Source organism: Mytilus trossulus, chromosome 9, assembly GCF_036588685.1.
Source record: "Mytilus trossulus isolate FHL-02 chromosome 9, PNRI_Mtr1.1.1.hap1, whole genome shotgun sequence".
NCBI lineage: Eukaryota > Metazoa > Mollusca > Bivalvia > Mytilida > Mytilidae > Mytilus > Mytilus trossulus.
The window spans coordinates 37,103,797-37,120,805 of NC_086381.1; positions in this window are offsets into that span (position 1 = coordinate 37,103,797).

The window sequence follows — 17,009 nt, forward strand, 5'->3', positions numbered from 1 at the left end:
TAACTAAATAGATTGATAAGTAATTAATCACCTTGTAAAACAAAAAGAAAAAAATGTGTCACTTTGAAAAATCTTTCCATATATCTTTATTCTCAATAAACCATCATTTTGACAAGGTATACTTCATTTAGAATTTAAAATCACTGCACTCAAGCATTTTGTCAAATTAATATACACAAAAGGATTATAGAAATAAAAATTAACAGCTGTAAAAACAAATAGCAACTTATCAGATTAAAATGTCCAGGGGCAATGCCACTATTATATGTTTTTCACCTAATTAGCAATATTGCTAATGTTTAGACATCATATACATTGTTTGTAATAAAAATTATTTTTAATATTGTGACAAGCACACTTTTTAATATTTTTTAAGTAAAAACATTTTTTTTTAAATTTATTTATAATTTCTTTATTGAATTATGTTTAACTTAAATGACTTCACTTGAGATGTCAAAATATCCCTTGATGTATTGACAAGTTAATAGGAGCAAATTCCCTTCCTATCAATATGATGATCTTCTGATCAAGCAATATCTGCCACATATGTTCCTGTCAAAAGACTTTTTAAAATCGCTGTCAAAGTGTTCAGACCAAAGAGATTCAGACTAAATGACAAAACATTAGAATAACTAATGATTATCAAATGCAACACTTAAACTATGTTTACATGAATATTTTACACATGCATGTATATTATTGTTGAAGAATATGATGAAATGTAATGTGTAATTTAATTAATTACTTTAGTAAAGTAATTGTAATTTAATTAATTACATTTCAAAATCTGTGTAATGTGTAACTGATCATTTTTGCAATGCAACGTGTACTTTAATTAATTACATTCCAATGTAATTTACCCCAAGTCTGCTTCAAGTATTGATCTGTTATTTGGTATGTTAATGCGCTATGATGAGTTACAGATTAGTTTTACGGTTGGTGTCGTGTCGCTCATTTCTTGATTTGGACGTTGGAAATATTTGTCGAAATTACAATTATACAAATTATTTTCTAAACGTTTTCAAAGTCTACCTTTATAAGCTACAGATGGAGTTTAAGTTTGGTTCCGTTTCACTGATTAATGCCGAACATACAGGAATTTTGAATTTTATACGGACTTGAATTTTCAAATTTCCACTAGCGGCGCAATACCCACAAGGATAGTCGCCATTTAACTCTATCAAGTAGTTAATTTCCACTCCTAAATATGGCTTTCTACTTTTCTTTTGAGCGGGGACATCGACAAATCAAGTTTATATAGGTTTGTTTCAGACTTATAAACTATTTTTGGTATGTGAAAATAAAGTTTGTTTCTATGATACTCTGCTGTGATTTGTGCTTAATACGGCTTACATTTTTTAACCATTCTACTTCCTCCAGTGTTGTGTCCTTTCGGCTATATAAATATACTTTGATCAATAAGGAAATGAGCAATACACATTTCTGGGGCTTTTAATTCACAGTAAAACTTCAAGCATTACCCATTGGTCGCACACATAATCTGGTAAGTTTGTAAATGATTGCCTCAGTTTATAATGAAAATAAGTAAATGCTACATATATACAAGTATGTTATGAATTTGATTTATCTTTCATACACTTCTTTATTGTTTTATGAAAGCAAAATTCTCTCTCATGAACATATTGTAATTATTACACGAGAAAAGGTGTATTATATTTTATATTGTTGTGAGGAATGTGTTGTATGAAATTAAGAGTTGATGTTTAAAACTTTAAAGTGTGATAGCAACTTTCCCCCAAGCAATCAATAGAAGGGCTTTAAATATAAATGATTATTTTCCTCTTTCTAATTTCTCTTCAACAATCTTACTTTCTTTCTTTTCATAAATGATGCACGGTATAAAGAATATATTATTTGAATTGAAATTACAGGTAGTACGAATCTCCTCTCCTTATTGTAGATCACATATATTATAATGACACTTTTTTTTTGTTTTTTTTTGTTAGTGAATGTAAGCAAATTTTTGCAAAAAACAAGGCTTTTCTACCTCAGGAATAGATTACCGTAGATGCATTTGGCCAAACTTTTATTAATTTTTGGTCTTTAATACTCTTTAACTTCGTACTTTATTTGGCCTTTCAAACAGTTTTTGATTCGAATGTCACTGATGAGTCATTTGTAGACAAAACGCGCGTCTTGGGTAAATATAATTTTTTCATCCTGATATTTATGATGAGTTTATTTACACACTTATATACGATGTTATACTTTAAGTTTTAAAGCTAAGCTATAGTTTATTGTGTTACAAACCAATTTGCCTTGTTTGTTTGGGTTAGGTGGACGATATTCCAATCGGTGCAGAGAGCTTAATTGGTTGATTGTACTTATAACCTCTGTGTATTTCCTTTTTCAATTATGTTTTATGTAGTGTTCATTGTTTTATGCTTTGTCACAAAACTCGTGCTACTATTGTATATATCGTCATGGTTTGTTTGGAGCTTATAATTTTCAAGTTATCGCTATAATTGTAAGCATTTTAATTAATGCAAGTGTACCTTGTTTGCTTTTTGTTATTGATATCAAAAGGATATGTCTCTTATCTCGCAACCATTTGATTATTCATTACGAACCAATTTACCTGTCTTGTCTGTAACATGGACGATATTGTAATTTTTGCAGAGGTGTGGTTGCTTGTACGTATGTCCTCTGTGTATTGTTTTTGCATAGATCGTGGTAGCTTGGTCTATGACTTCTGTTTATTTACGTGGTTCAACAAAAATCCTTAACTAACCTACTTTATATGTAAAAAAGAAGATGTGGTATGATTGCCAATGAGACAACTATCCACAAAAGACCAAAATGACACAAACATTAACAACTATAGGAACGTACGGCCTTCAACAATGAGCAAAGCCCATACCGCATATAGTCAGCAATAAAAGGCCCAGATAAGACAATGTAAAACATTTCAAGCAAAAATTTGACTGTTATATGAATGTTCCGGACCATATGAGTATTTGGACCATTATGCGTATGGTAATGACCATATGCGTATACTCATTTGGTCCGACCATACGCGTATGGTCCGACCGTACGCGTATGGTCAGACCATATGAGTATAATACTCGTTTGGTTATTAACGGGCCGGACCATATGAGTATTAGGACCATATAGGTATATTTTGTTTGACATTTTAAAAGTTTCAATAATACAAAAACTTTGTCTTAAAAAACAAATTGATGGTAACATGACAATGTAATATTTTTATAATACAAATACTACGAAAAAATTAAATATTGATGCCATAGTTAGTTTTCATCGTTAATAACATACTTACGTGCAGGCTAAGGTGATATTTACTTTCATACGGTATCATAGTTTTTTTTTTGTATTTGCAAGTCTTGGTTGTGCACGATCCTTTTCGTGTACACCTTTTGTTTGCCAGTGAAAAGCTAGCCTTTTTGTAGCTCAGCGTAAAGTGACACCGAGGTCTTGGGCCATTCCGATATGTCTACTACTTTTTTTTTAAAGAAGTTCTAGATCTCAAATATCCTAACATGACTGCAATACATCATATTCACAAACCACTTAAATAAACTTGTTATACTTTTCAGTAACTTCTTAATTGTGTAATGGTGTTCAGAATTTTTGGAATTTATTTTTAAGTCGAAATATTGCCATTCACTCGTGGTATTGGCCATCGGTAATGGCCATCGGTAATGCCCATACGTATATAATGTGTTTATTATAGTTTTGACAAGTAAGTAAAATTAACTAGGTGAAACTTTTCATTTTTATTTAGCTTATCTTTTTATTATAATATAATAATGAAACTACCTATATGATAGCGTCTTTTTGATGAACGGTCATACCATATGAAGAGTTTAGAAATATTAATAGTAAACTGTAACAGAGTGTTAATTACCCCGACCATACGCGTACGGTCGGACCAAATGAGTATATATCCATATGGTCATGACCATACGCGTATGGTCCAAATACTCATATGGTCCGGAACATAAAGACAAATTTACAAAATACGACTTCGATCAGCAACTGGATAGACAACTGGACCCTAGTTCCAATAAAAGTTCAAAGCACAAAATTTTATTGTTCAACCGTCTCATTAATGTTGGCTATGTAGTTAATTGTCTAAGGCACTCGTAACTATAAAGCACTTAGTTTAAGAAGAAGGAAAAAACAAAGACGACTTGTGCTGCAGTTCATGGATGGAAATGTCCTAACCGTGATTCAAGGATTGAAGTCAAATGCGTATAAGGAGATTTTGAATAAAAAGAATTAAGTTAGTAACAGAACTCTATGCCTCGGCTGTTTCGGTTCAGTATTGCCTGACAAAACGTTTTATGAACTTTATTTCATACAATTACAACTGCCTTTCTGTGGGTCAGCATTGCCTGCCAAAACGTTTTATGATCTTTATTTCATATAATTCAACTTAAATTAAGAATGGAAATGAGAAATGTGTCAAAGAGACAACAACCCGACCATTGAACAGACAACAGCAGAAGGTCACCAACAGGTCTTCAATGCAGCGGGAAATTCTCGCACCAAGAGGCGTCCTTGAGTTGGACAATAAACAAATATTTATACTAGTTCAGTAATAAAGAACGCCATACTAAACTCCAAATTGTACACAAGAAACTAAAATTGTAAATAATATAAGACTAACAAAGGCCAGAGGCTCCTGACTTGGGACAGGCGCAAAATTGACGCGGGGTTACAAATGTTTTTTAGATCTCAACCATGTTTATGAGATTTTTACCAGGAAAATGTAACATTAATCTGTGAACTATGATTATCATGTCAAGGTCAGATGACCCCAAGCAGACATACATGTACACCTTACAATCATTATAAATTTTAAATACAGTTATCACAGCCCTTTTGCATATAGAATATATGAATAAAACTTGAACAAGAAAACATAAGATTGACCAATGAACTATGAACATGAAATACTTTATGGTAAGATGAATTGCAAGACAGACAGTATTAGATAACAGACCGAAACTCAAAACTTAATATAAACCATTGGCACATAAAATGAGGCTAAAGTCACATGACACCTGCCAGTTGGACATGTACACCTCACGCTCAATACATACACGGAAAATAGTAGACCTATTTCTTACAGTATCTGACAATTGACTTGACAACAAAAGCTTAAACATGTTCACTGATCCATGACATGACGTCAAGGTCAAGTAAAAACTGACTAATGGGCATGAGGACCGTAGAAGGTATGCTCATTCAAAGTATGGTTATTCTATTTTTCTGAATAAGAGAGAAATTAAGAATACTAAAACGTTACTTTTTATCGAGTTGTCACTGAACCATGAACATGAGGTCAAGGACAAAGGACATATGACCGACGAGAACTTCACAACATAAGACATCTATTTACAACGTTTGAAGGATCTAGACCTTCTTCCGTACAAAATATTAAGCATTTATGAAGTTTGTTAATGCCGTCGCCGCCGGATCACCATCCCTATGTCCAGCATTCTGACAGAAGTCGAAGGCTCTACAAACAAAAGAAATAAATCACGTTTTCATGGAAAATATATTCCACAATCTATTTTTCGAGTTCTATTTCTCTAAAATCAATAAACATTTATGATAATTGATATTTAACGTTGTGACCTAATTGAACAATATATTAATATTTATGTATTTGGTTTTGATGTTATATTTGTTATTCTCATAGGATTTTTTCTAATGCTTAGTCCGTTTCTGTGTGTGTTACATTTTAATGTTGTGTCGTTGTTCTCCTCTTATATTAAATGCGTTTCCCTCAGTTTTAATTTGTTACCCCGATTATGTGTTTTTTTCCCATGGATTTATGAGTTTGGAACAGCGGTATACTACTGTTGCCTTTATCCATCAATTATAAAAAAAACTTCAGATGCTATTATTCATGAAAATTATCACAGAGTTTTATTGTGATTACCATTTGGAATTTTTCAATAACAAAAACACAACACTTTTTCTAGCACAAAAGAAAGAACATTAACAGAGTTTTAAGAAAGACAACTGAACATAAACAAATCAAAAGTAAAAGGTAAGAAGCAACATAAGAAGAAAATAAACAAAAAGACACGCATAAAAATATAAGTAATAATATAAGACTAAAAACGCTGAAAAACATAAGATACATAATATTACAGCTCCAACATTTAATACTATATTTGACCAATGGATAATAACTTTGTATTCATTGGGTAGTCTTTCGTTAAGATCAATCTCCTCGTTTCTTCTGTCAGTGCTATTAATATAAAATGCATACAGGCATGAGAGAACGTGTAAATAAGATGCGCGACAAATGATGCCGCAGATGAGAAAGTCGACGTCATGAATTCGAATGGTCTGCTTCCACGCAGAAAGTGTCGCTCTACTATATGTTCCAGATCTCGGGTTTTTCAGAAAACGATTCAGTAAATAAACATACACCAAGCTATAAAAAGCAAACCGAGGTAAAGATGATTGTAGCGGTCTATGGGCTACACTATCTGAAAGGGAAAATAATTTCATAACTTTGTCAATGCAGGCAGTGCCAAAATATTTATGTTTAGTCTCGCCTACGATGCATACCAGGCAAATATTTACACATACGATTTATTCTCCAAAACTTTATATTGATAAATGAAAAGGTCATTGTCAGTGTATCCTGTGTTGTGGATATTTCAGGGATATGTCAAAGAACGTCTCGTCCTTTTTTTCCAAAAAAAGTTCATCGGGAGGTACCAATACCTTGTTGATAAATATTCCGTATCAACTTCATCAATAATACATGATGGTCTTGATGTATAGATTCGGCGTACTGATTTTGTTTATATTTTTTCGTTTGGGCTTGTATCATATTTTTCCTCCAGTTTATATGATCCGTTCATCCTATATTGACTCCTAAAATTCAAGAGTCTATCTAAAAATGAAGGTACTTTTTATATGGCCTTCCAAATACCATTTAGATCCCTAACATCACAGAAGAGACATTTATTGTCGAAATCCGGATCTGGTGTAAAAAAATATTGACACCTTATGTTTGTGGCATAACATCGTGGCCACAAGTACATTTTTTTTCTCTTAACTTAAGTATCAAATTTATATTAAGTTCCATTTTGTTACATCTTGTGGTCAATTTTATTTGGCAATCGCCAATGACAGTCCGCAGGGTTAAAGAACATCAGTTGTGCGACCTGTTAGTCAAATGCGTTTTGTTTAATTATACTTTTTCACTTTTTTGGTCTTTTGGAAAATGTTGTTTGTGCTGTTTTTAGACCCTTCTACAACGAAATTTATTTTACATACACACGTATAAAAATTGCGTTTTTTTTTTATCTAACGCAATCATAGGTTTGAACGTAGTTTTCAATTTAGACTCGAAGATATATATTTATATATATATCTCGTCTAAACATCAACCCAACAATGTTAGATCTGTAAATTTGCTTTCGCAATTATTTTTGTTTTTCCCTCGACGGGATTCGAACCCATGCTACTGAGATATTGTGACACCAAATCGCCTGCACTGTAGCCGTTCCGCTAGACCACACGACCACCTGGGCTTCACAATAATAAAGCTCTCGGTGGCCGTGTGTTACCATTACTCGTCAGTTTTAATCTAGCGTCGTACTAAAGTACATGATATATAAGGCATAAAGATGTTATTGTTACAGATCAGCTCAATTATCTTTAGTAAAGGATCCTACAAATTAATGTAAGATACAGTCACAGAAAATAATTATATTTATGAGTACGTCTGAGCCAGTGACAACTATTATGACAAATAAACGTTATATCTTAAAAAAAATAAGAATACTCATTCAATAATATTTAACTTACCTTCAATAAATGTAATGAAGGACCTCTCTCGAAATGAAACTAATCATCCACCTGATCCCTGAAATATTGAAAAATATGCATGTACTATAAAGAAATTCTTCGCCAAAATTCGATGAAAATGTATGAGTCATATTGATGTGCGACATTCGTGTTCTTGTTATAGTTGTCGTCAGGCACGCTTTAGTCAGGAGTTTGGAATCTTATAGAAAATATTTGTCACAACTCTGAGGCATTATGGTTTTGTAATCTAAACAGCTAACCAATTGATTGTGAACTAATTTGACCTGGCAATAATAAATACACACGTAGATTTAGATGTAATAATACAGATAATAGTTTCTATTCAAAAGCAATACAGCTTATATAATGTCTGCAGGTGCTTCCTACTGGTCACCTTACAAATTATAATTTGACGTTATTCTTTCACTTTAGGAACAAAGCCATGTTCAAATAAATCCAGACATGCACTGCACGTGATTGACGTCATAATTGAAATTGCAACTTCATTTTATTTTGACCACGCTGGAGATAATTAATATGGACATTTGTGTTGGTGTTTCCCGCTAAAAAAGGAAAATGATTCATTTATAATTTAAGTTTACATATATATGTTAATATTATTTACGTTTGAATGATGATTTTTTGATACCGTATTCTGTTCATCAAATCAAAACAATGGCTGCCTTTTCGAACGTGTATTTTAGGTCCGCCTCGAAGTACAAAAGTTATTAATTTTCTATTTAGAATCGAAATGATCTATGCTTACTTTAACATGGTTAGATTAATTTTTATCAAGCTTACACTCGGTAAAAAGATATTGACAAATGTAATGCTGACCAATGTTACTATAAGCTAGATATTATGGCTATTTAGATATCTGCGCCGGTTGATCCGATAGTTTGCTTTGCTTGAACTATTGACAGCACACAACAATCACTTTGACATTATTGACCATTTGTTACGGGAACCTTTGTGATGTCCAGTAATTACTGACAAATAACAAAGGGGTATTATTTCTTAAATATTCTTAAATAGCTACGGGATATATCGGTGGAAGCATACTATGTTGCCACTAGACATGTAGAAATAGCATACATACATTCAGATTTCTATGTAATGTATCATTAAAGACAATCTATACTTTAACACGGATTATGCAACTAAATTGATTTAAACAAATAAAGTAACGTCTTGTTGTATATTTTTTCCTTAACACCGCATTCTTTCTACAAACCCCAAAACTATAAAAGCAAAAACAAAAAGTAAAACACAAAATTACCGATGAATGATAAAATAACAGGTATATATCGTCATACCTGTTTTGATTAGAGAAGATCTGTTTCGAGTGTTGACCCGTATAAGTTCTCGATTCAATTTACCTGTAAAATACGTATGATGATACGAAAAATGTGACAAAACAAACAAGATGTGATTTCTAATATAAAAAGAAGTGGCATGATTGCCAATGAGACAACTCTCCACAAGAGACCAAATGTCACAATAACTTACAACTGAATGTATCCGGTCGGCCTCAACAATGAACAAAGCACATGCCGCATAGTCAGCTATAAAGGGCCCAGAAATGACATATGTTAAACAATTCAAACGAGAAAACTAACGGCCTAATTTATGTACCAAAAAAAAAATGAACGAAAAACAAACATCAACAAACGAGATCGGGTTACACATGTAGGCGGGATCCCAACCCTGTCTTTATCCTGGGAAAAGTGTAAAAGAACAACATAAAAAAGAAATATATCCTCCACTCGCCAAAGTTCGTCCACCTAACGAATATCGCGGTGCATTTTCAGCTACGTTTCCCCGTATATTTCCGATAATTTGCAGTAATAAAGATTCAATAAAATTCTAATCTTTGGCATGAAAAAGAATCAACAGAAGACCGTAGTATAACGGAATTGCAAAAGTGAACACTTACTTGAAATCAATGCCTGTTCTACTTTCGCCCCTCAAGTTCGTCCACCGGATGTACAACCTTGTTACGTCACACAGGTTAGGCCAAACACATTGCATTTTCGCATTTTTTGTTCAAAGTTAATTTAAAAGGGTAATTATTGAAAAAAATCAACAAAAATAAATAATTAACAATAAAATTTTCAACAAGTAACAATAACAAAAAAAATTGGCAAAATTGTCTATTCCATGTCCTTGCAATGCATGCAGTAAAACTTGGTATTTCTCCTCACAGCCCTCAATTCTGTACAATTTTTCAGATGTGTCCAGTGCTTGCACCTATAATTGTCACACTGCACCCATTTGGTAAGTTCAACACCAACCCCAAGTCTAATTTGATTGGGGGTAAACTGTTTACACACACAGCATAATTCGACTTCTGGAATGTCTTCATCGTCTGTATCGCTGAAGTCCATGGAATCATCAATGTATATGTGACTAGGTCCTGGTTTTGGAGACTTGTGACTAGGTCCTGGTTTATTAGATAGGTTGCTAGGTCCAAGTTTAGTGTGGCTAGGTCCTTAAATATTGGTCTGGAATTAACAAAGCCTTAGCTTTTTTTAGCAACCATGATGCTGTGGGAAAATTCACATTCGGCAGTAGAAGCCATTTTATAGCGATAATTCATCATTTTTCCCGAATTTTTCATAATCTGTGCAAAAAGATCATTAAAATTTCCATATTTGTAAGATACGATTTTGACGTATGCTTGGCTTGACATACTTTTATAGGTCATCAGTCTTGATCACTGAAATGTAAACAAATCGGCAACTCAGTTTAGAAGGGATTTCCCCTGTGTTTTACTATTAAAAAATCCATATAAAGATAGATAGAAAAGGTAATTAGTAAAAATGGCGGTTTTGACAAAGATTTTTTTATTTTTATGATTATTAACCTGTTTCAATCTCAAGTTTTGGTTTCACTTTTCCACGTTGTTCTTTACTATATATAGAACGCTGGTCAGCTGGTAAGTGACGTCACGGGTCTTCCGCATGCGCGATAAATGAAAAACAATGATGGTGGACGAACTTGCTGGTGGGACGAACTTGGGGGGTTGAAGCGAAATTTGATACTTTTAAACCGATAGATAAAGGCAACAGTAGTATACCGCTGTTCAAAACTAGTAAATCCATGGACAAAAAACAAAATCGGGGTAACAAACTTAAACTGAGGGATACGCATAAAACAAAAAAGAAAACAACGACACAACATAAAAATGTAACACACACAGAAACAGACTAAGCATAAAAAGGCTGAAGGCGTTTTATAGAGTTAGTCATGATTTCATATTAAGTATTTTTGAAAAATTTGGTTCAGAAGAATGATTTAATGAAATTGATAGCATCTTTCTACATATATGTTAGAAGTTGTTAAATGTAATGAACATTTGACCAAATATTTCAGCTGTAATAACGGAATAAAACAAGGATATAATTTAAGTTCCATCATGTACACAATTGTTTTATAAACATTTGTACAAGCAATTTTACAAACACTGCACGTTTCTTATAAAAAATACCTTGCAAAACTTTTATTCAACAATTTAAGCATGCAGATGACAACATTCTTAAGCAAATAAAAACAGGTAATTACTTTTCTTAAAATTGACGGTTGCTTCAGGTGCAAAATCAACAAAATAAAATTTGAAGTTCTAATTTCAAGAAATGTTAATTTTGTACAACATGACAATGAGCGGTTAAGTATTAAGGTATGTAAAAATATAATTGAATTTTAGGAGTTTCAGCAGTAAAATCCTAAGAACAATGCAACATTTGAAACTGGGTGAATAAACTCCATAGCTGTTGTGTAAGATTTATGGAGACAGAGATATATTTCACTTCGTTGTAGATTGATTTTGTAATTTGTTTGTAGAAATTCTGATAGTATATATGTATATCTAATTTGAAGTAACCCATGTGAAATTTTCATAATTATGACGTGAAAAAAATTATTCAAACATTGCTAATCTACTTTAAGTTTAGTATAATGTGACATCGACTCAATCGTGTTTCTTACATGAATATACACACTGAAGCTACGCCAGGACAGGTAAAACAACCTTAATTTCCTTTTCAAAATACTCCTGTGTTGCACGGTCAGAGCATTGATGCACCTATTTGTCTTTTGTCTTGATAAGTTATTGAATACACATCATCTGATTAATAAAATGTTATACGCGGGTCTTTTAGATTTGAGAAGATATGGATTTTGAATCCCAGATAAGATTTTAACCTATTTATCTTACTATTTTGATGTTTAAGACTCTGACAAGTTGCTTCTGCTATTTCAAAGTTGTCTTTCATTTCTTCCAACTCTAGCATCTTCTGGTCTAAACAAACATTTACCAGGAATTAAAAATGCATTACTAATTTGACGATTGTTTCAAGATAAAAAAAAAATGAAGATCGATTGTGATAGCATATTTTGTCGCATGTGCTTGATTTAAATTTATTTCGAGAAACAACGTAGAATATATAGGGTAGTGTCCTAAGAAACATCTGAATTTGAAGTGTTTATTTTTAACAAATGACAATAAATTATTTATTTTCCATTTTTGAAAGTTTAGTTACTCATTTTAATGCAAAATTAAATAGATTTCTAGCCTTTCGGAACATCAAACTTTGCTTCTAAAATATATAGTGAGGTTAATCGAAACTCTGCCTTATGGAAACTCATAAGATTTTTTTTATCATTGATTTATTATACAGTTTTTAGTTTAAAAATGTTTTGTATACTTCTGTTTTCTTTTGGTTTTATTGGTAAACAAGAACTAAAATTAAAGGACATCACACGTTTGAACTGACCTATATAACTCAGCAGTACGGAATTCAAAGACTGTTTTTCTTCTTCTTTAGAATGTAAATTGCAATAACCTGGTTCTGCAAGAAATGCAAAAATCAGAAAAGAATATGAAAATATCCTAATCTAAAAATATATGTAAAAAAATAAATTAAAGAAAAAGTTAAAATATCCTAATCTAAAAATATATGTAAAAAAATAAATTAAAGAAAAAGTTAAAATACCTTAATAAAATAAGTGTTCTTACAAACAACGGTATATTGCACGGTCTTCTAATTGCTCTTCAATTTTTCTGAATTATTAACATCTATTTTATCAGCAATCAAAGCCGGGCTTCAAAGTTATTGTGAAACTGCATATTCTAGAGGTGGCGTAAATCAATAATGGATCCCCAAAATATCCAAAGATCTTAAAAGACGCGATTTTAAACAGACTCTCGGCATTCCAATGGGAACAAATTGTGCCCCTTTTCGTTCCGACTTGTTTCTATATTATAATAAGGCTGACTTCATACAGGAACTTCTTAGGAAGAAAGATAAGAAGTTAGCAATATCCGTTTACTCTACTTTCCGCTATATAGATTATGTTCTTTCACTAAATAATTCAAAATTTGGTGACTATGATGAACGCATCTATCCCATCGAACTAGAGATAAAGGATACATTCATACAGTTAAGTCGGCTTCATATCTTGAATTATATTAAGAAATTGACAATGATGGTCGGTTGAAAACATAACTTTACGACAAAAGAGATGATTTCAGCTTTCCGATTGTAAATTTTCCATTTCTTAGTAGCAACATTCCAGCAGCACCTGCGTACGGTGTATATATCTCCCAATTGATACGATATTCCCGTGTTTGTATTTCCTATCATGATTGTCTTGAAAGAAGGTTGCTGCTCACAAGGCAGATATTAAAACATGAGTTCCAAATGGTGAAGTTGAAACCATCACTTAGTAAATTTTAAGGACGCAATCACGAGTTGGTGGATCGTTATTGAATAACTGTTTCACAGATGATATCGAATATGTTTCTTACGTCGAAACTACACCCCCTTCCCTTTCATGAAAGTGATCTACATAATAAGACTATTTAGCGGATTTGATATAACATGAGCAACACGAAAGGTGCCACATGTGTAGCAGGGTCTGCCTACCCTTCCAGAGCACCTGAGATTACCAATGGTTTTTGGTGGGGTTCGTGTTGCTTATTCTTTTTTGTTTATTATTATTTTGAGTTATGTGTACTATTGTTTGTCATTTGTCTTTTATTTTTTTAGACATGGCGTTGTCAGTTGTTTCGATTTATGAGTTTCACTGTCCCACGAAATCTTTCGTCCCCCTTTTAAAAGAAATTAAAACTTATTATTACCAGGGTTTATTGTATGTTTGTATTTTTGTCTAACATTTGCCTACCTCATTCCAAAAAAGTATTGAATGGTATATATATGTGTTCCATTTAATTCCCCCCTCCCCACCGGGTACAAAAAATCGCATTCATTATTTGTCAAAAGAGTCTAAAAGAATTTCCTTTGTTACTTAGAATTGTTTCTGGTGAAAATTTAATTCTGTAGATTATCCATCATGTGTGTAATTAAATATGTACTTCACTAACAATTTTATACTATTGTGTCCATCATTTTCATTTTTCTCTAGTAGGATTATCAGTTGGCTGCCACATGATTCAATTTCCTTTTCTCTGGATGAAAAAAGTCTTAAATTTGAATAACTTTAGGTTTTTATTACAGACAGTACCATTCAACCTGTTAAAAATATGTCAAATTTTTGAAAGTTTTGAAACGTTTGTAAAAAAAAGAAAAGAAACGTTGGTTTCGTGTTACACGTCGTGCTCAAATTTCACCAGATTTGAACGAACACCGGGTCTAAAGTCGTTATCTTCTTTTTTATCCGTAGATATTTAAAGGTAATTTTCTCAGTCACTATCAGTTTAAGGTCAAATAAATTAGATGTATGAAATCATTGGACAGTCTTCATGATCTTCTGAATGTGTCTAGTTGATCTTATAAACATAGTTTTGGTCCGTACTGAATGTTTGTAAATAACTTTATCTCTTAGATCATGCATATAATTCAGTCAGTAAGTTAAGGAGACAAAACTTCACAACACATTCACTATTGTTAAAGAGTCTACGGTGTCAGTACCTTCCTGCATTATTGGTTTTAGTTGGTATGCATCAAAGAAGATTTTTGTATTTAACAATAAACTTCCGGAATATGTTTAGCTACCCATGTTTTTTTCTTCTAAATAAATGAAAAATGAACCCTCCGTCATAATGTAGAGTAATGTATATATAAAAAGATCCCAAAGGAACTTAATTGATTTTTTTATCATTTAGTTACATTCATTTTTTTTAATAAGAAATATGTTTTGAGTATCTTCTTCTCACTTGCCTTGATTTGAAATGTTTTGCTGCATTTTTTCAATAGTTGATGTTTGTTCATTAACACACTCGTCCAGTCGTGTCTTTTCAACAAACATTTCTGTAAAGTATAAAACAGAACCCGTGTTAAGGAATTAGAAACAATGACTTATTTGCAGTAGATATAATGTATATGAACCAATACATATAACATTTGTAACCACTTTAAATCTGCCATACATTAGAAATAACATTTTACCACTGTAAAACGTGTGTAAGTTATCTGTGTACTATTGTATTTTAGGTAACGTAACGTGAATAAAAAAATCAATATTCGGTTTTGAGTATTTTGTTTGTGGGATGATTTGACAAGAAAGAATATAACTAAATTGGCAATGGACATATGAATAATTAGAAATACCGTCTTTATGTCAACAATAAAATTTTAATGATGATATGTAATATATTTATCTTTTTGAGAAACTGTGATAAGTGTCTTTTGTGATTACAACAGTCATGATTAAAATATGCGACTTGATGGTATCTCTTTTCTAAACACTATTTATTTCAGTTATTGCAAATCTTCGCTGAAGATATGTTTCGGACAATTGAACAAAAGAGCGAAAATGCGCTCTGAATGACCCTAACGTGAAAAAGAGACAGAAGAAAGTAAAAGAAAAATGAAACAATTGAATAAAGTCCAAAATAGATTACAAAAAGGAAATTTAGATGAAAAACTAGGACAAAACAACATGAATCCCACCAAAAACTGTTTAACGTTAATAACAAACCTTCATAGATTCAGTGTCTAAGTAAACAGACTGTACTGTTGTAAATGGTTCCCTGCACTCTGGACATCGATTGTTGTGTCTATTTCTCCAGTCACTGATACATCGATTGCAGTAAAGATGTCCACAAGGAATACAGCACACTGGTTGTTCAAGGTATTCAAGGCAAATGGAGCATATTGTCATTGTGACTTTTGACCTTTTCGACTATCTACATTCGTTCATGAAATAAGAAAGTTCCACAGTATGATTTTTTAAATTGACTTTGAAAAAAGGCAATAAAAGTATTGATTTCGGGATTCAGATGTAAACAGTCGCTGTTGTCTGCTAAATCTTTTTATATTATCAAAGAACGCATTAAATCATATCAGTCTATGTAGAGTTCAGACAAATTATATCGTGTTTCGTCTATTCTGGACAAGTGCATATTGATGTTTGTAAAAGAATTATTGATAATAGTCTATAAGCCTATTCTTTGTATGCCTTCCTAGTCATATAATTCGATCTTCATTTATACTGTGCATTCAAATCATTGGGTTGATTCTCCCTGATTAAATATAAATATCGATTAGATCTTTTTAAGATTTAGATTTATAATTTTTCTTCTTTCATTTTAGAGCATAACATCTTATTTGTTTAATCTGAATAAAACACATCAGCGGATTGATAAAGTAGGTTTTGCGAATTTGTTGCAAGTAACAAAGAGAGAGAGATTTTCAACTGCCAGTGTTAAATAAGGGTACAATGGATAAGGAAATAACTATAACCTTACAACAGGTAACTTATGGAGTCCTCGAAAATATGTTCGTTAACGCGCAGGGAATATAACACTCTGTAAATGTATAAAAAAATAATTTAGAAGAATCAACCCAAAACATCGAAGTTCGGTATCTTTGCTATTTTACTTTCCCTTAACAAAGCATCGGATTTAACCTCCCCATACTGACCGTACTTGACTGTGTATCATTATATCTCGCACAGCAAAATGGACGTATGTACAAGGAAACATGTTATCACCTCACACGTTATAAATGTTATCTCACCTTATTCGTTTATCATTTTATTATCGTATCTTCCCGGTGTGAGAAAATCAACATTAATGATTTAATTATAAATTACTGTTGATCGTCGCTTGTGCTAGTACGGCGAAAGTGAGAAAAGCAATCGAGTTGAGATGACCAATGATAATCTGTTTATCGCTATCTAACCCATGATGATGTTGTTAATTTCATTAACAAAGGACACGT